Source organism: Mesocricetus auratus, unplaced genomic scaffold, assembly GCF_017639785.1.
Source record: "Mesocricetus auratus isolate SY011 unplaced genomic scaffold, BCM_Maur_2.0 Super-Scaffold_100023, whole genome shotgun sequence".
Classification (NCBI taxonomy): Eukaryota; Metazoa; Chordata; class Mammalia; order Rodentia; family Cricetidae; genus Mesocricetus; species Mesocricetus auratus.
Window position 1 is genome coordinate 6,471,184 of NW_024429204.1, and position 21,826 is coordinate 6,493,009.

General features: G+C 39.5%; 1 protein-coding gene and 1 long non-coding RNA gene across 4 annotated transcripts in view; both read left to right on the forward strand.

Annotated features, from left to right (window-relative positions):
- The window catches only part of Zfpm2 (zinc finger protein, FOG family member 2), a 427,444-nt gene that overhangs the window by 349,679 nt on the left and 55,939 nt on the right, over positions 1-21,826 (forward strand). The gene's annotated exons all lie outside the window — the stretch shown is intronic.
- LOC121133605 lies at positions 1,019-20,605 on the forward strand. Its single transcript, XR_005870492.1, has 2 exons — positions 1,019-1,779; positions 19,665-20,605. It is a non-coding gene; the product is annotated as an uncharacterized LOC121133605 (long non-coding RNA).

Sequence of the window (21,826 nt, forward strand, 5' to 3'; positions counted from 1 at the left end):
TACGTCAGTCCAGTAAAGAAGTATATACAGTAAAAAAGTCTTTGAAGGGCTATCACACCACTTTGATAAATTGAAACTGACCATGGTGACAATATTTACACTACGGAAATTGACACGAGCTCAGAACCAGGTATTGTGGGGGTTTTTGTTTGTTTGTTTATTTCTTCCTCAGAAGAATGAAAAAATCGTAGTAACGATGTAAATTAGGCCTTACAATGTTACTCACCTAGCTAGTCCACTGGGAAAAGTGCAAAATTTAGAGAAAGTCACATGGTAGCATTTAAAAGTATTACCTTACTCAGTGAATACACTGCTCACATCCCGGAGGGAGGAATTCTGGTATTTGTGTTTGGTGCCACACTTTAGTCTGGCTAACAGTTAACACCAGAGCTAGAAAGCAGCAGTCCTGTTTAAAACAAAAAGTATAGCTGTCCCTCCTCTGCATCTTACATTGACCATGGATGCAAGAATTGCTGGATGGACCAGAAAGTTCATTATAACTGGCTATGGTGAGAGCCAAGTATCTCTTTTATTATTGAGTTTGTACTGTGTACTAAGTCAGCCTTTATATTTGTAACTATTTATACATTCTCATCCACACATCTTTTTTTGGTTAGGGTCAGATTACAAACCTTTACTAGGCTGGCATCGAAAATAAATTCACATGCGTTAATGGTGTTGCCTAATTAGTGCGTAGCCATGGAGCAGGAGGGCTAAAACCCTAGCCTCCATCTGACCTACTCCATTACGATATTCTTATATTGTCAGAGTGTGGTTCTCAGACAGACTGTTCCAGATTCCCCTGCAGGGGTAAGTGCTGGAGGTTCCTCAGACCTTGACCCAGCCCTGCTGATTCATAGTTTCTGGAGATTGGGCCAAGAAGCCTAAAATTCCCTATGCAGTCTAGCTGAGTCATATGTAGCCTCTCTCTCTCTCTCTCTCTCTCTCTCTCTCTCTCTCTCTCTCTCTCTCTCTCTCTCTCTCTCTCTCTCTCTCTCTCTGTCTCTCTCTCTCTCACACACACACACACATTTCCTCTTTTCTCTCAAAGACAGAGTTGCTAAAAGTCGTAGGTAATTTTTCATAATTTGAAATATTAATTCGGAGGACATTGGACAGAGATGCTGGCAGAGAAAGTGGTTTCTCCCTTATGTGGCCTATAAGAAATGACATGTAGTGTATTTATAAGTTTGTGTGGCTTTTATTAACATGCATGTGTATATGAATAAACAGATCCACATGTATTGTGCTGCACGTGTGTGCTTGTGTATGAGATCTATGTGCTGTAAGTAGTAATCCTGGGTCAGGTAAATTAACATGGCAACAGTATCTCCGAGACCCTCTAACACACATTCCATGACTTACAGGAAATCTCCTCAACCTTTTGTGAGATCATGCATTCTTTTTATCAAGAATTTCCCAAAGGGGATATATCCTCTAAGATCCCCTCGATTGAGTCAAATCCAGACCCCCAAGGAAAACATGCAATCGCCCCGTGTGCTTTTTCACAAGTCTGAAAGAATCAGAGTGACTCCCCCAGTCTGCGGCCTTTTTCCCTCTCACAGTTTATCAACTCCCTAAGAATTTTAAAGAATGCAGCACAACAGGGGAGTCACTTAAGGCAGAAAATTCATCTCCACCAATGCCGGGCCTCCTGTTACAATGGATTAATCATCAAAGTCGATTATTCTGTCAAATTCTCCAAGGGTGAAATCACACATCTCACCACTGGTGTGTGGAGCCCGCGCTGCCTTCATCTCCCTGGCACGGATACAAAGTGTGAGTAACTTTTATGCGCTGCAGACGAGGAACTGCTGATACATTTAAAAGAGAAGCCGCTTTTCCTGCAGCACCTGCCCATAGCTGCTGAAAAATTATACTCCGTGCGTGTCTCTCAATATTCCCCACTGATAGGTCAGCAGTTATTACAAAACGGCTGTGATAAGAATCTGCTGGAGGCTTCTGGGATCGTATTAACCCAAATGGAACCACTGAGTCAGAGAAAAGCAAGGAGACGAATCGGAATAGCTCACAGCTCTTTCTTTTCGGCGTGTTGATATCGCATGCGCCCCTCCTGACAAAATCTAATTCTCAACCCTCTGTCCGCTCCATCCCTGGGCTCGCTCACTCCCATGTTCTCTGATAACGGCTGTGTTGCCGTTGTGTGCAACACTCACCGTGTATTATCTGCATGATCCCTATGTCCATTCATTTCAACTTCACTAATAGGGTTACTCAGTCCTTTTCAGTTAGGAACCACGATAACAGCGTTTCCCATGGTCTCCATCATACTGTCCCAGGGGTAGGTATTTAACCAGTTCTTGCCAGATAATTGTTAAATTAAGGGGAACAGTGTTGTTCTTAGGCCTCAGTGATGCTGGGTTTTTTTTCCTTTTGAGACAAACTCACATGTTACTCAGACTGGCTCCAAACTTGCAATGTTGCAAAGGATGACTTTGAACTTCTGATTCTCCTGCCTCTAGTCCTGAACACTAGGGGGTGTGGAGCACTCAGAACCTTGTGCATGCTAAGCAACTGATGTATCCCCAGAGAATAATTAATTGAATTATCAGATATGTGTTATCGTCATGGTTTATTACCGAAAAATGTAAATCATTGCTATATGAGATCAGAGAGAAAGTATTAGAAGCATAGCTTGCAGCTTATTTGTTTAGGATTTCTTTCCTTTCCGGCCCTTGTCCTTCTGTCTCAGTGGGGACTAAATGAGATACAGTTGAGGGTACAGGCTCCAAATGGTCAGGAGCACCTCATGGTTAGCAAGAAGCCACATTGAAACTTGAGCTCAAGCCATTAGACATCTGGTCCTATATTCCTAAAGAGTGCAAGCTGTGTAGCCTGAGTTTGGGCCATTGACAGTAGTGTACTGTATAAATGGGAATAAATTATCTGCCTTAACTTTTGTTCTCTGACTGAAATACAGTCACCAAATATGTGGGGCCATCATTAGTCCCAGTCATCCTGGCAGCAACATGGGGCTCAGCAAATACGTTGTTTCCTAACTGTAGGTTGGTGCCACCTGGTGGCAGTTCCTCGGTCTCTCTCATGGGGTTGGCTTGGTGTTGGGGACAACTCAAGTCCAGGCGCCAAGTTCAGCAGTCTTTGGTTAGTCGATACCAGGATTCTCTCCCTGAAGTGGAAAGGTCAGTCCTGAATAACAATCCTCACCTTTCATGAGAGCATCAGATAATATCTGAGCTCATCCAACCATCTAGAACATTTAGCACAAGCCTTCAGACTTGTACTAAAATCCTCAATGAAATTATGACTCTCAAAGGGGCTTATGTAGGTTCAAAGCTGTGATGGGATGCAAAAAAAATAATAATAATAACATGAATTAGTCATCCTTTTAGAGAGATTGTCCAGTGTTGGTCACAAATATGACATAATATGTTTAAAATATTTTTTCTGTCATACTCTGGCCTTGTCCACATTCTGTCTTCAAGGGTCTTTCCAAAATGAGAATATCCTTAGATCTACCTTTACCATGCTGCTATTTCCTTAACCCCCATGCTTTATTTTACTATACTTCTGTATTGCCTCTCATGTGGTCTGTGTGTGTGTGTGTGTGTGTGTATTGCTTTATATAGATTTTACAGCAACTTCACCTTACAAGTAAGATCCTTTAAGCTGTCAAGAATCCATGTATTGAATATAACCCATCAAGAAAAAGTCAGATGTTAGCCTCCAACTCCAAATCTACTGGTTTCAAGTATTTGACCCTCAGATGTCATTCCCATTGTCTAATCTGTGGTTCTCCCCAAACCACCTTTCTAAGATTTCCTTCCACACCTGTGATGTCCAATTATGAATTGTCTTCAAATCTGTAACATTATACCTAATACCATTTACAAAGCTTATCTGTTTACAAGAAAAAGAAAGAGTGAACCCTATGGTTGTAATGTCTGCCTTTGCCTTTATCTTAGTCACCAATTAAATGGTGCAGACAGCAATTGAAATGTTTCAAGGTGATACATGGTGTGTTGACTGTGTGATAGTTGGTGATATAAATTTGCCCACAGACATGCACCACTCCCATGATGCATCAGATAAATATGTAACCATAAATAGGCCAATCTTTTGTAGAGCGGTTCTAAAATGTTTAGTATCGTGAATTCTAGATTAGACAGATTTGGGGTCAATTCCTTGTTCTTTCATTTACTAATATTTTACGTTGGATATAATGAGCAACTTCCTGAGCATCAGTTTTTGCCAGCATTAGGCTTATAATAATTAGTTACAGTTACTCTTATTAAGTGTTTGGAGAAGAATGATTTAACATTGTATGTATAGCACATTAATCACCAATGTCCAATAAGAAACAAACCTATCGTCCATTATTAATTATTACTGTTCTCTATAACAACATTGTTTCTGTTGTTTGTGTTTATTCCATTCACTGAAAGAAACTGATGCTAGGTTGGCTCAAAGGGGACACGTGTGGACAGCATCATGAGGAGACTGCCAGGGGTCTCCAGCAGTAGCTCCCTATGATTAATTTTTTTATGACAGATTCTGATCTCAAACTAATTTCTACAGCCTTGATAGTTATGCAAAGATCAATCCTGGAGAGAGTCATTTCACTAGCTAACTTGCATCTAGGAACAATGGGTATCAACTCTACCATGATTTCATTTTGCCATCACTGGAAGTCTCTGCCATGCTGGAGGGTCAGAGGAAAGCTGTCCAGAGGAAAGTTTACAAGGCCACATTTAAGTTATGCAAAACATATGTTGACCTCAAAGAAATGTAAGATCCTTAGCAATATGACTTTAGACTAAATTTTAGTAACTATACTCTCCTAGAGATGCAATCCAAGGGAAGGAAGGTCTAGGTATTGGCTCCAGCCTTCTTGGGACTCTTCCTAGTCAGTACACAAGCTCTATCAGTATCCTTAGCAACAGTCTTCCATATTTTACCCATACCTAGGACTTCAAAGGTTCCTAAATGAATGATGTATGATAAGTTCTTTTGCCACCCAAGAGTGTAGTTGCAGTTTAAAGAATTTTAAGTATTATTGATTACTAGAGTTTGCTGCTACTTTTACCACTAAATTTGCTATTATCAATTCTTAATAACTGTGGCTGCGGTACATTTTCCTAAACCTTGGAATTGCAGAGTGGTCTTAGTTACTTCATGAAGCTGTGTGCCACATTACCTAATAATAAAGAATATCTTTACCTTTGTACCAGTAACCCAGATCACTCTTGCATCAGGGACAGGTATGACTTCATTTTTAAGTTCGATTCAGCATCTCAACTTAGGCTTCCAAATAACCATCTTACCATCAATGTATCACACAGGCACAGACACAGACACAGACACACACACACACACACACACACACACACACACACACACACACACGGGAAGCTAACAAAGAGTCATGGCACCTGGGTGAATGAACTGACCTCCCTGTTGTATCCATCTAAGAAAGAGGTGTCCAAACTTCCTTTGTTTTCATGTCCTGGCTTTCTCATCTTTCAGCAACTCTAAGGTTAGGGGATGGTTACTTTGATTACCAAAGCTGAAGAGGGATATTTTTTGAAAGAGAAGATTAAAACAAAACAGAACTACCCAGGTATTACTACAGCAAATGTCTTTAATCTCTGTATGAGGTATGGAGAGATAGACAGATCCCTGTGACTTCCAGACCAGCTTGGTCTAAGCAGGTGGTTCCATCCAGCGAAGGAAGAAAAGAAAGTAACAAGGAGAAAAACACCAATAGTATTTACTGTATCTGTAAGAAAAAGGAAAATAAATTCCTTCCATATAGACAAGACCTCCCGCCCCACCCCAGGAGCATAGTACCTGCTTCAGGACTGGCAATCCATAAGTAAAGGTTGTGTCAGTAACTTTGGTTATGATTTTCTTAGCTTTCTATGATATACAAATACCTCAGACACCCAAGTCTTTTCTCATCCCACATCTCTATGATGACCAAATAATCTATTTTTAATGTCACATCACTTTCTTATGAAAAAACCACACGTTCAATAGATCAATTTGAGCACCATATTAAATATTACCTGGGGAAACACATTAATCGTTACATTGAATTCCCATTGCTATGACTCCCTCGTGTCCACACTCTTATGTTTCAGTGTCTGCTATTTTCCCCCTCTATGTGTTCTTCTTAAAAATAAAATGGAAAATGGACAAGATAATGTGTTTCTTCAGTATTCATAAATACTGAATTAATGGCTAGATTAAATAGATTTCTCACAGTTTAGGTGATTTTTTTTGTTGTTATTTTGTCGCCATCCCACATCAACTGTATCAAGGCTTGTTGTAGAAATTACATTTTGCATGCATAAATCTCTTTTTTTTGTACTATCCAATATGGTAGGCACTTGCTTCTTAGGGCTACCAGGTACTATAATGTATTTCATCTGAACTAGGTGTGCTAGCCGTTTGTAATCTATACTAGGTCTCAAATACTTAGATAGGTAATAAATTTTATTTTAGATATTAATTTACACAATACATACTATTAAGTACAGTTATAACTCTGCTTCTCTTGTTATTTGGATATGGCTTTTATAAAATTTAAAGTCATATTTACTACCAGATTTATATTTCTGCTGAACAATCCTGATTTCGACATAGCCAGGCCTTGACAAAACAGAGGCTTAGTTTTTATTCCTATACATTATTATATTGCCCCCTCTCTTTTTTTAACTCTCCGCTTGTTGGTTTAACTGTTTCTCTTTTCTTCCATTTGTATAGGGTCTTTTGAGCCCAAAGTCTTCTAAATGTCAAGCAAGCCTTCACTCACGAAGATAATATTTTTAATACCTGTATATGAAGTTTTTCCTAGATGAGGTCCAGTATCTCTGGCTGGTCACAGTCGGTTCTTAGTGCATTGGTAGCCCGCTTTTCAGTTACTCTCAACATCCCACTCGGATTCAGATATTCTTAAATCAGGTGGCTTTTCTCCCATTGCAATACATCATCTTTTCTCCCTTTAAAAATGGACTTTTGACTTGTTTTCATCAGAGAGCACTTTCAAGTTTGTATCTACATAACTGATTTGATTTTCTGCAGTGTCAACTCTACTCTCCGGCTTCAAAGGCATAATCTGCTTTTACAGTGAGTTTCCATAAATTTTTCACCCATTCTTATCCAGTGATTTTTTTTGTACATCAAACTGATATTTCTTGTGGCTTTTTCCCCCATGTCACTCACTTCTGTTTCCTCTTATCTTTTCTTGATAGTAAGTTACTTGAAAAAAAGTTCTTGGATGCATATGGCAAAACACTTTTAAATGTCTACTCTTCTCCCGCTGTCAAAATGATGGATTCATTCTTGACCTCTGTGGTACTTTTTCCCAGAGTGTTTAAATTCACAAATTCCTGAATGAGATACGGAACTATCCAGAGTTGATTTTTATCAGGAATCAGGACAGTAACTTTCACCAGCTGGAATACTGGTAGGAAAGAAAGGGGTGTTAGTAGGGTACCTTGTCACCCTACTTTTTAACGTCGTAACTTGACCGTGATTGAATTCCTTTTCATAATCAAGAACAGTGAAGTAGGAGACATGGCCCAAAACTGCCTTCCTGCTGTTTCATTGGGTGCTGCCAATTATATGCTATATTAAAAAGCCTGTTTTCCTCTCCATGTGTCTTCCCTCTTAGCTTTATCCTCCAAAGGAACAAGGCACTAAGCAAACTTACCCTCTTTATTCTACCTAACATTGGTATGTTCGCCTACCTTCCCTTAAAGTTTTAACTTTAATTTGGATCTGTGATTTCACAGAAACAAAGGTTCTAATCTGAAGGTTTGGGGATGGCACTGTAGGCATGTTGGAAAGTGTTTGTTTAGCGTCCCAATATACAGACCTCTGAATGCAACGTCACAAAAAGGAATAAGATTGCCTAAACTTGTACATGCAAATTTCTTCAGTTTCTTCTTTGCCTGGTCATCAATGATTTTATTTAGCGTTATTTCATTGACCTTTCAGCTCAAGAAATTCTGACAGTCAGTTGAACCTAGCTTAGTTGTTAATGACATTTTATAGTTTTTGTTTCTATGTAGTTATTCCAACAAAAAATATTTTAAAAGTTTAAATTGTCTTGGCCAATCAAGTACCACTCTACTCTTTGGTTGTTAGCTTCTATGATAGAGAAGGTAAAACCTAGAATTTTTGTTGAACATTTCTTTTCTAAAGCAAACAAATAGTATAAAATGAAGCATCATATTTCATCAATTTTTCTTGGCTAAAGATACTGAAACATAGCCTAGCTGTTAATAAACCAACCCAAATAGTGAATGCATGGATAACCATTAATACCTTATGATTACTAAGGTACAGGATAATCAGAGAGCTTACCTCATTGCACTGTGGTTTTTAAAGAGAAACAAGAGATACTGAGCTAGAAAAGAAAAAAATGACCACAATGAATAAAACCACTGCTTTGATAGGTTGCCAGTACCATGTCCTATGGAAACACGAAGTAGAAAAGATGGTGTCTGGATTTTACAGGGAAGAAAAATAGTTGGTGTTGCCAGGTTCAAGAAGGATGAGTAGTTGATCCTTAAACAAACAACGGGGACTCTACCAGACAGAACAAAAAGCAAGACAAAGCAAAGATTCAGAAGAATCACGGCACGTTTAAACACAGAAGCAATTGGAGAAAGGGGAAATGGGCAACATGGAGAAGGTAAATGCCAGATTATCCTGGGGTAGGGAAAACGTACAGGGATTAGAAGCCCAGGGTTTAGCAAACGAAGGGTAAGACAGGTGTCTTTGCACAATTGTGATTTTAAAACTTTAATTTTCTTCTCATTATCAATCCCCATTGGAGTCCTTCCTAGAAAGGGGTCAGAATTCAGATAGAAGATCCTAAGTTCTGAGCTGGCCACAAATGTGGAGTCTGCAGAGTGGATATGCAGAACTGAAAGCCAGTCCTAAAGAAGAATGTCTGAGCCAGGCAGTGGTGACACACGCCTTTAATCCCAGCACTCGGGAGGCAGAGGCAGGCGGATCTCTGTGAGTTCGAGGCTGGACTGGACCGACAGCCTCGAAAACAATACAGAGAAACCCTGTCTTGTAAAAACAAAAAACAAAACAGAATGTCTGTGTCAGTCTGAGCTGTAACAGATGACTGAAGCTACTGACGTGACTGATGCTGAAGCCCGCATCTCCTTAGGATGTCTGCATCCCATGGACTGAACTTTGAACGGAACTGCTTGTCTACAGTGAGGGAGAAGGGGGTGGTTTAAACGCTAACTCATTTTTTACATTTCAAGAAATGTCACAGGTCACTGTGTGTGGGGGTGTGTGTTTGTTTATATGTGTGTGTATGTGTATATATGTATGTATACATATATATACATATATATACATACATACCTCCAGCCAAAGCCGGTTCTGTGAACCCACTACCTAGGAAATACAATGAAATATTTGTCACGAAAAAGACAGGATTTAGTGCATCATATCTTTCAATACATGTGCCAAACTGCATGCAAAAATTCCCTCACAAACTAGGACTTCTTCAATAATTTTTGCATCTGAATTTAAATAATGTTTTCCCGTGAAGGTACCTCATGGTTTATGATGGCCGTTCCGCTGTTAGACAGAGACTGGTCACTAAAAATTCACTTAAAGTTGTAGAAAAACCTTCCTTTCCCCACCTATTTTGATGCTCAGTAGAAGAAAGAAAGGAGGAAAGGGAGGGAGGGATGGATGGAGAGAGGGAGGGAGGGAGAGAGAGAGAGAGAGAGAGAGAGAGAGAGAGATATCTGCCATGTGTACAGACTTTCAAGAGCATGATTTTACTTCTCTTTGCAGAACTCTGGAGTATGTGTTACCTAAAGAGTTAGACACAGTAATTCTGGGAACAAATGGTTAGGAAGTGAATGAAGGCTGTTTTTAGCAGAGACCTGATGTTCCCCTGAAATATCTAGGAAAGTGCCATCCTTGAAAAAGAAGGCTTTAAGGAATTTTCTATCTAAAATTAATGTATTTCTCTATATAATGGTGGTATTCAATGCCTCTAGAAGTTCACTAAATTGCATATGGTCACGAGAAGCCCTTTCAAATTAGGGCGTGGTTTACCAAGTCCTATTAAATAGCTTTGATTGCCGTATACCACCTAAGTAATTCTTTCCATAGAACATTATATGTGAAACTGGTGGTAACACACTGACTTCCTTATTCTCCTACGTAGTTCATTCGTGTGAAGTGAAGCTACAGTTGTAGATCTGCACAACCCTGAGCATTTGGGAGCCCCCGCATTGTAGTCTGAACAATGTAGAATTCTCCAGTGAGAATTTAAGTAGATGGCTTACCTACTGGGCTCATGCTGATAGGTGTTCTTCAAACTTCAGTCCTAGGTCTCCTTGGATAGTGGAAGTTCTCCCTAGTAAGGCAATTTCATTTGCTCTCCTTGTCATTAGAAGTGTGATTGTTTATATAATATGGACCTGAGTATGTGTGTATGAGTTTTGTTTATTAATGACTTCACTAGCTCACCTAATTACTTATTTCATTCAAAATATTAATTAGACACCTGCGTTATTCAAGCAGTGACTTAAATCCTGGGAACAGAGCTGCATCGAGACTAGTACAGGCCCGACCTTCCATAGTTTTCAGTTCGTGGCAAAGGGTACATGATGAAGTTCTTTGAAACCCTCTACTGTGTCATTTAGAAAGCTCTAACTCTGGGAGCAGATACAGTTTCCAAGAGTAGAAGAATGTGTTTTTCTGTACGGATGCACGTATGATTGTTTCAGCATTAAAAGCCCAAGCAACCAAAGAGGAACTTAGCCTGTCAACCTGTTTTCACTGTGGCTCTATTGACTCCATGGCCTCATACTCGTAGCTCCTGAAGTACTTCCAATCCCTTTGTGAACCAAGTACTATCTCTGTCCTCAGCCCCAGGATGCCAGTCACCTCCCCCGTCTCCGTTCAGCCTCTCTGATAGGTTTTATATGCACAAAAGCTGTGTGCTCGAGCTCCCTGCTCTAGCGGAGGATTTCTGCTGAGAATAAAGGCTGGCCTCACCCCAGTGGTCCGTTTCTGTTGTTCAGAGTGGATTGCTATGTGTTCTTGATGTCTTAACTGTCTTAATGCCTCTCCCAGACATCATTTTAACGGCTTCTCATTAGGTTGGTACACTTTGATACGCACTGTCTGTTAGAGGCCTGTGGGGAACTGCAGAGGAAAACACCTTGTTCTGTCTAGAACTGGAAGCGACGTCGAAACTTTTTTTTTAAACTGGCTGCAGAATGAACGCTGCCGGAATGAGTAATGATTAGGAAGGGTTTGGAACTGTATTACCATAGGTGACAGCTGCAGAGAGATAGGCAGGTAATGTTAAGAGACAAGGATGAGAGGCTGTGACATTATGTCTGGAGGGTTAAGGATTCACAGTTGAAGCTTGAACTGCTATTACTGGATCAATACTTCTCAGTTCAGCACTTATCTTGACTACTGGTTAGAGGCTTTTGTAGATATGAACACCGAGAGAGCAAAATAAAACTGAAAAAAAAATCATTGTTGCTCTTCACTTACATGTGGATGGCTGAAGTTATTTAGTCTTCGGATTCACAATTCCTTTTTTCACGGGGAGACTCCAGTGACCCAAAAGCAGGATAAAACACCAAGTTATGAATCAGAGTGTGCTCTCTGTCGTCCTTACCCTTATTTTGTTGTGACAGAAAGTGAAATCATCTCTCCAAGCCTGCCTGGGTTTCTTCATATTTTACTATTTCCTCACTGTATGAAACAATGTTTACCCAGGGTGATTATACCACTGAAGGTTAAAACCCTAGAAAGTTGATAAGAAGAACGAGTGCTGAAATATTTTTTTTTGCTATGTGGATAAGCAGAGAAGGAAATATTGCGCTGAATTGAAAAAATGCCATGAACTATCTCTGTATTCCACTAAGTTAGGAATCAGATGTCCTCCTGTATTTAGGACATATTTCTATTCCCCATAAATAAAAGTGAATTGAGGCAAGCTAACAGTTTTTTTTTCTGTTACTGGGCGAAAACTTTATTGTCAGCGTCAATAGGAAGTTTGTAGTATTGCCAGCAAGATGGCTAAGCGAATAAAAAGGCAGGCACTTGCCGCCAAACTAGATGATATGAGTTCCATTCCTGGGACCCCCATGACAAAAGGAGAGACCAATGTCCCATGTATCCTCTGGCCTGAACAGTATATGTAAACTGTAGAGTGCACTCACTCGAAAACACACACACACATTAAGGTTTAAATGATAAATATGTCTCCATATATATGTGGCATATGTATACATATATACAGACAGACAGACATATATAATGGAGGTAGTGTTTTAACCCCCAAAACATGATGGTGGGGGCAGGCAATAGATAGAATACTGTTGAAACCCTAAAGTTGTTGTAAACAGAGCTTCCAAACTCGTTACAATGTTTGAATTGCTTCTTTCCTTTTTTATTTGGAAGTTTGCTTTGGCGGTTTATAGCAAGCCTAGAGATCACCTTGAAAATCAAAAGATACCTTATTTAAAAACAAATAACTGGTTACAACTGGTAGGAGCTGACTGCTTGTACCAAGATGCCTGTTTATTGCTGGCTTCTTCCCTGCTAAGTTTATTGCAAAGCAGACTGATCAAACAAGGTGCTGGGGACAGACAGTTGTGACCTTTCGTGAATAAGGTGTATCCCACGAACTTCACAGAGTTGGATGTTTTTGGTAGGCTGTAGGAAAAAGATAGGACGGGGTTTTAGCTCCTTCCCCAAAGTTCTGAAGTTAATCCCCGCTATACAGTGGAATTTAATGTTTTCTGCCTACAACAAAAATAGCAGCTGTCCCCTATTTGACGCAGTGTTCGCGTGATCACTACATATTCATATTCGTATGCATACGTTATCACTTAAAAGGCTTTCTAATTACAACAACAAGACAAAAACTTCCTGGATCCTTTCCAGACTCACTAAATGATAAAATAAGCTCGTACTCTCTCCTTCTTAATCTCCTTAAAGCACCTTGGGGCCTCATCTCCGAAATACATGCGAATGAATGGGGAAATGCCATTTAGAGATGCAGGTGTGACATTTGATAAGAAACTTTTGGATTAAATATGTTCTGCTAATGAGGATCCCAGCCACCCCCATCAGGGCTAACTATTGGTTGGATTGTGTGTGAGCTGATAACATTCCGCATGCGAACATTCAAATTCATTATTAATAAACAGCCCAAGTCTCTATCAGAGAAGTCTGGATCCTTCAGCAAGTGAGGGATGTTTCTTCTCATTAGGAGAAGACATCAAATCTTCCAGAATTTAGCAATTTCATTTTTGGAACCAATTTCTAACCGTGTATTAATGGTGCATTGAAAATCTGAACAAAGCCTTCATACTTTTTATTCATTTTGTAAATTACAGTAATCTAGGGAGGTCTGACTAAGCTACTAGAGCAATGGGCGGTAAAGACATTGGACTGGAGCATTGCGGTTCTAACGGTTCTTTTATGATTAAACGTTTATGGAGGAAAAAAATTCATCCTAGGAGAGGGAAATTAACTTTCAGCTTGCGCGTTCATTATCTTTGATACCAAAATGGAATGCAGCTTCTTGTTTTTTTTAAAAAAAGTTTTAATCTTTTATTTTTAATTTATACATACTGAAGGGAGCCTTACAAAACCTGGCAGGAAAGGATAAGCCTATAGAATTTATCGAAAATTTCTTCAGCTAATATTTCGAACTTTTACGTCTGCACTAAGCCTGCTGTTCGTATGAAATGATTGGAATACATGTGAATGAGTTCAATAGAAAAATCTATGTTGAGATAATAAGGATCTAGTAGATACTATAATATACGCATACATGCTCACACTGTAGACAGGCCTATCTACACCCAGATAGGTTGATATCTGGAATACCCCGCAAATTCTGCTTAAACATATAAGAATCATTCTTCTTATCTGGCCTCATTAAATGGAATGTTCTGTTTAGTTGCACATTGGCTAATTGTGCAGCTCATTTCTTTGTACAGCAAGGAGGGCTCTAATGACTAGGCTTTAAAAACTACTGCCCATTTCTGGATAAGGGAATGATTAAAATCCAACTTCATTTTGCCACCACTAGTTTGGTTTTTTTTTTTTCCTAAGTCTCATTCACCAGAAATACAAGGTTTAAATGTCTAGAAATTCCATCTTTAACACAGCATGCTTCTCTCGGAGTTCAACAGCAACACTTAGGACAGTCAGGCTGCAGTATATCAATTCCCTTTCAGGCAGATCATGAGGGGACCTGCGTCGAACGATAGTACTTGGTGTATGGAAAGCGCCATCAGCAGCTCTTCCGTTTTAGTGACTAGATATCCAGTCTATGGTTAATAGCAGTGGTGCTCCCATTTTGGGAAATAGGCTATAACGCCACCAAGAGTCTATAAAATTTGACTTCTAAAAGACTAGGAAGCAACAGTTTCCTCAATTAGGTTTTATTTACATTTGAACACCTGTTGAAGGTGCAGCACCCCTATCTTTTTGAGTTGTAAGTACTGGTTGTACCCCATCAGCCCCTAACACTACAATTTGGTACAACCCAAATTTCAAGCTTCCAACTTCTAGCTGTTGTCTGACATCACAAAGCTAGTGTGCAGACGAGACTAGCAAATGAAACCCCTCTTCTGTCAGTTGTGAGAATGTAACGGTCACTATAGGCCTAGAGGCACAGGCCACCAGCAGTCCCCAGGTTTACATGCGCACGACAAGTTAGCCATGCTGCACAGCCACTAACTCCAAGTATCCTTCCCCTCACATAGCCTCCTTTGTCTCCAGAACTCCAGGTCATGTAGCATTTTGCTGTGACTGGAGCATGCTTAACATTTATTTAAAATCCCTGCTTTCAAATAAATGAAAAGGAAGGGAATAAAAAAACACTTAAGGTGCTCTTTAATCAATGCGCCACTGACACCCACATTCTCCAGATAGGGAGTTGCTTCTGAGTCCCGTGACGTAACTCTAAATGGCAGTAGCATAACTAACTAGTTTTACATATGTTTATAAGTCAAGGATACAGTCAGCAAATACCATTCTGAATGTTTGCTTAATCAAGACGTTCAAAAATGGGGGAGGCCCTACTCCTGTTATTTTGCTAAGCGAACACAGTATTAAAATTCCCCCTAAGCAGTTGCTGGCACAGCCGTAGGTGAGTACATCTGCTAGCAGTTATCAGAGAAGCTTCTCTTTGTCATTGATAGTGATCAGTGAGGAGCATCCCAGTAGGTCAACCCCCAGAGGAAAGGGTACTGTCGGGAGCTGAACCCCAAGTTCGACTGTACCACACCCTTTTACCCGAAGGCTCAGGGATCTTCAGGGAAGAATGACTGGAATGGAGTCTCACACAGATTTCAGAGAAAGCGAGATCATTTAATAGGAGGAAAGGCAAAAGTGCAGGGGGATAATTGCCAAGACTGACAGCCGCTCACACGGGTGAGGCTACTCCAAGGGCCCGGTACTCAGAGCTTCCTTTCAGCCAGCTGTCGAGAAGAGGTTGCTAGGTGATCTAGCTTGAGTGATTCCCTGTTTTGATTGACAGATTAAGTCATGGATTCATTTCTCCTACTGTGTGTGTCCATTCCCATGAAGCATCTGATTTTGATCTTACGCTTTTTACCCCATTTACAATTCTTTGGGTCAGAGGCCATGAGCCTGGAAATACCAGTTCAGACACCCCTCCCTACCAGAGATGAGGCTATTCAGTAACTTCCGATGGGAGCATTTTGGATGATAAGATGGAGAGGCTTTTCCTTTTTGACATGTGCTAGGGAGGAATTTATGAGTATTATTTCCACTACATGGAAACACAATCTTGTTTTTAAAATAAAGCCAATCCGTAGGAAGTGTGCTAATAAAGAGATAGTAGGGGGAGAGACAGAAAGAAAGGGATGGAGAACGAGGCAGAGAAACACTCTTCCAATAACATGATTTGTATTCCCGAATCTAATCAAGAAAAAAAAGCAGAAAGGTTGATAGAGCCATGGGCAGTGGAGGAGTGCTACAAAAGTATTTTCCAGACATGGCAGCATCATTGCACACGGAAACACAGCTGCTTTAGCTGCCTGCACAAGATCAGCACAAAATCAGGCCAGCCAAATATCTCAGCAGGGATAGGGGAAGGGGGGCGGGGCTCATGACGTACCAGCCATAGCTGAGGAGCTATTGGCTACTGATGCATGCGGGAGGAGGAGTCAGTTTCCTTTAGCGATGGCCCCTGATAGACTGCCCGTGCTCCCCCACCCCCAGATGGCTTTCCACCCATGCACAGGCTGGCAGCACTAGGTGCCTCAGAGGTTTTAATAAAGGAAAGGCGCATGAAAAGTTGGAAAAACGAAAATTGATGGGAAGTGTGGAGAGGTTGGACGTAGGGAATCGCGGGTGGATTTCATAACAATCCAGTACACACATCTCAATTAAAAAAAATGATAAGGATAAATTACGTCAAAACAAAAATGATTGAAAATACCCGCGGGGACAGCCAGTACACCGGGCACAGATAGCTGAGATGTCTGAGAAGACTGTGACAAAGTTGTGTACCCAAGCATACACATGACTGTGCACTCAAAGGAGATGGCTCTGAACCCAACGTTTCATAACAATGCTACAACTCGGTACTACCCAGAATGCACAGCCTGCCCTTGACCAATAGGTACGGATGGATGACTCCTATAACTTCAATCGGGTGACTTTAAACTCACAAGAAATTGCCCCATGTCCTTTTAGTTTTGTACCTTTAATAGAAAAGCGTGTTCAGTTTTGAGAATCACTTTACCGGTTTCCCTGCAGTTGGGGTTGTGTAGGACTCTCTTCTCTATTGCTCTTTGGGGTTTCTGTGGGGATTTTTTTGTTACATGATCAATAAGAAAGTCTGAAAATTCTGTTTTAGCATGAGTCTTATAATTTATATGTTTTCAAAGATTTTTCTACAGGTGTAAGGGACACTGATTGGAAAATAAACAGATATTGGAATTTTGGAGTTATTCGATGGAAATAAGAAAGTGTGCTTTTAAGAAATTACATGGTTGTTTCAGAGTATTAATTGATCTTATTTTTTTAAATCTAAGAAATATTTTCTTTTACAAATGAAGTTTTCAAGTTGTGAATTTTCAAAGCATTACTGTATTTATAAAATACTTCAGTATTTATAATTTTCAAATTTTCTGATAGAAATCAGATAATTGGGACAAATCTTAAGACTCCTTATACACAGAAAATACTGGGGTTTTTTTTCTTTCATTTTGGTGAACTCTCTATTGTCCATAACATTTTTTTAAATTTATTGTTTCTTTCATGAACCAATACACAGGTCATCAACTGACGAGTATAGCAGGGAAGATTTCTTTTCTATTGGTCATTTTAGCAAAAGTTTGCCAGTATTTCAGTTCCATGCATACTAAGAAACATACACATATAGAAAGATACATAGGTACAGATAAATAAATGCACGTGGTTGTAACATGCACGCATGGATGGGCACAACTGTATTCTCTGCATCTTCACATCCATCCATTCATTTACTTCAGTCCGGTTGAGAGAAAAGAATTATGATCTATATTTTTTATTTTTCTGTGTGTGTGTGTGTGTGTGTGTGTGTGCGAGCGCACATGCGCTTGTGCCTCTGTGAGTTTATACGTAGAAGGTTTGTGCAGGTACCCAAGAAGGTCAAAGGACGTTGGATCCTTGTGAGCCTACCGATGTGGGTGCTAGGGATTGAACCTGGGTCCTCTATGCAGTAACCACTCTTGACCACTGAGCCCTTTCTCCATCCTCCAATATACTGAATTTTTTTGGCAGGCAAAACTATGAAAAGAGATTTTAAAAGGTATAAATGGTCAAGATTTCAAAATGATTTGCAAGATGAAGAACTACATTTTAAATACATTTAGTGGTCAATTTATCACAAGTTTGCGTTTTGACTCATTCTTAACTCATCCAAACTTCGTTACGGGCAGAAACGCTGGGTTTTAAGCTGAGCTGGCATGAAGCAAGCACTTTTGCTGTTCTGTGTATTACATGTATTACACGATTCCAAATTGCGTTTTCTCATCTACGTCTATCGAGTGGCTAGACCAGCATCTGGCAGCAAGCTGTGCTAAGCCTTCTCAGGAGAACCTTCAAGGAAAGCAAGCTGCCATCTTCCTTATCACATTTTCAAACATGCAGCATCTCCGTAAACTCCTAGAAAGATGATAATTTCAGGAAATTTCTCAACCCGTGAGCAATAATAATGTTGACTTTGATAAACAGTTAGGCAAGAAGTATCCCTTGGCTCTTCCCTATATGTCACTTGCCGTTCCTTCCTGGTTAAGAATCCACTTCAATATTTAAAACTCTAAGCATTTTAATCATGATTTTTTTCCCTCTAGACTCTAGTAAATTCAGTAATAAACCATGGTGGCTAAAATTGTGATGAACTAAAAAGGAGGAATCAATCCACTACAGATGCAAATATATCTGAGTAAACGTGGGGTCCCGTAAGTGCAGACACCAATGAAGGAACATGAAACACAGTGACGGACATCTCTGTAAACGTCTAGCCTACATTTGCTCCACAGATATTTGGAAGCATCTACTGACTTAATAGTCATCCGGGTGCAGAAGCTTTGGCCTGGAGCCCCTGATGCGTTTCTAGACAGTCTGATGTACCAAAGTAACAACCAACAGTCACGAGTGACCTTGTATTGCTGTAAAGCAAGTTTGACATCCTTCAAAAAGTACGGGCATAAACAGAGGTGTTTTTCCAATAGTTAGGGACACAGGAGAAGCAGCAGACATTTATTAATTTCTTTCATTTCTTCCACAGTGTGGAGTAAAGCATTAAGCATATTGATAATTGCTCAGAGTCATATTATCACCACTACACAGGGCCCATAGAAAACATGGTAAGAAATTAATATAAACACTCGAGGATTTATTGATGCTTGTGTTATGTATTTACTAGTTCACCTGTGTTTGGCTACAAAGAAATAATATTACACGAGTATATTTTAATTTATTACACAAGATCTCCACTGCCTAAATATTTGATTTGGGCTTTTATATATGACCACTGCTTCACAAATACAGTGCAAATCTCTAGGAATATTTGTACCATAATTAAAACCTCTAGTGTTTTTAATTAACACCAGATAAGGTATCAGCTGCTCTTCACACTGAATAGTGTACCACTGTAGGCACTGCTATTTCTCAACTCAGTCATTGTCTCCATTTAGTCATTAATCATTTCAGAGAAAAATTTCCACAAAATCCTCAAGTATGCTGTTCAAATGTGTACAAACGTGTATGCGGTTTTGCACATAATTTCAAGGTATTTTGGGATCTATGGACTTCCCGCTCTGACTTTTAGACTCATATTACCAGATACAGTTGGAAAAGGAATGAGTATACACAGCAGTGCAAACAAAATTTGGTGATTCCATCTCAAATTGTCTATATATCTTTGTGAAGGAAAGAGGTACTCTAAATTATTAGAAGTAGCAATCGTCACATAATCTTCTACTGCTGCGTGTCCTCTATGCTTCACTATCTAGATAACCAAGAAGGTCATTGTGAATGTCACTGACAGTGTACAACATCTGTTTAACCCCCGAAGTGAAGTTCTTCGGTTACAGATAGACAACCACCTCATTTAATGTTCTCATTTCATTTAGCATTCTGCTTCTTCCTGCTTCTGGATGACTCCTTGAGACACCACCAGTCAGGGCAGAAGCAGAAACAGCCACCTGCTCCGTGGACGTCTATTCTGACTGGTCGGTCAGCTTCACTGTAATCTTTAGAGCAGTCCAGTCGCCACCTATTTTGACAATACTATCGTTAGTCTTTTGAAGACACAGTCAAATGGAGCCAGTCTGGAGGCCAAGACAGTCATGGTGCCTCTTTGTATGCCTGCATACTTGGATCTTATTGGAAAGAAATCTGGACACGATGGAAGCAGTTTTTGTTGAATAACCTGAAACATGGGCTCACCAAAATAAAACCTGGTCTCCTCTGAGGTGGATCATTTAAATGTTAACTTTGTGTTTAGGAGGTACCATATTGTGAACAAAAATCACAATATTTCACACATCCATATAAGCCAACTGTGTTCCAGAACATAGCTAAGCAACTACTAAAAAAAAAATCAGAATCCTTGAAAGTTATGCATTTCACCGTGACACTTTACTGCTACAAAGTGCCACCAATCTCTACCTGGATCCTACGTGCTCTTCCTTAGTTTTTTCATATCTATAGGGTCTGAGCAGTTGCTTTATGACATCACATTGGATTATCCAAGAAAATGCACGTGTGCCACAAACACTCTGCAACGACTGGAGGTTGATATAAATAAAAATAGCTAAATACCATTTCCTTAAGGAATAGGTTGGCTTCCATGGTAACCCTTTGATCGTTTTTATAAACCAATGCCTGTTTCAAATCCTCATTCACTCGCCATAACTTTGAGGGTGAAAGCATAGAAGACTTCTGTATGACAGCAAGAGCCTCAAGTTTTGAAAAGGTCAAATAGTAATTCTGGTCCAAGGATATGAAATGTGATTGTAATCTTCTTTGATTGCATGTTTGATTGATTAAACATATCAATATACCCAGCAAACATGAAAGTACGTGTGATGTTTGAATGGCAGGAATTGCTGTAGTATCTTTGTGGGGAAAACACTTTTAACAGTGTCTTCCAAGTCTCCTTAGGAATGTTTTGTAACTAGACTGTTAGAAGTTGGTGCAACCAATCTAAAACAGTAACATTTAATTTAAAACAATAACATTTAGACAATCGTAAGGATGTTTCCAGTACAGATGTTATGTGCATAGCTTCCTGAGCTATTTCAGGAAAAGTTGGAGTTTTACAGTTTTCCTTATAATTTTCCTTCCACATATTCTCATCTAAGCCCAGAAGCTTCTGTTTTGGAGATTTAAGTCCCTTTAGCATGTGTCATAACTGTGGTAAATTCAGGCAGATAGACGCTGGCAAAACAGTTGGACCTGAATATAAAGAAATCTACACATATCCTGTTGTATGTCTATCTTTATTTTATCACATGCTTCCTAGGTAGTCAAAGTCAAAATCAGAAATAGCAGCTATTACACAACACTAAACCTTTTGCCTCACCTGGAGTCTGCTTAATTGAAAATAAAACACTCCACAGACACACCTTTGCCTTCTGCCTTCTCCTCTAACAAGGATAAATAACACATATAGAAGGAGGAAAGACACAAAAGGAATTAATCTGTTTATTAAGAGCTTTTGTTACTTTTACAAATGGTATAGTGTTGCTTATTTTAGAGCAATATGAAGACTAAAGCAAGAAAAAGATGACGGTAAATTATATTAATTGCACAGAAATACACCCTAAAGCTAAATAATGCTGTAAAATTAGCTTAAATTATGGGCATTTGATTTTATATTTTTAAAATACCAGAACACTGGCAAATTATTATACAAGTATAATTAAGGTCATAGAAAATAGGAAACAATTTATTTGCATTATAAAATATATGAGACAGTAAAAAGTTAGAGTATTATTCTGCTTTGGTTCTTTATTTAATAAAACACTTGCTTCATGCATACTATAAACAAGACATTATCCAAAGCAGCAAACACAACAGCCCACCAACACGTTTCCCTTTGGGGGAATATTCCAGTAAGGGAGAGATGATAAGCAAAGAAATGCTCTTGATGCAAATGTGGTAAAGAGCAAGAAATGGTATAAAGAAAAAATAATGGAAAAAGCAAAATAAAACAAGAACGTGATTTGCAGTCTCTTGAAGTCTTGAGACAGCAGCGCTACCTGAGAATGGCCATTTAAGACATTCTAAG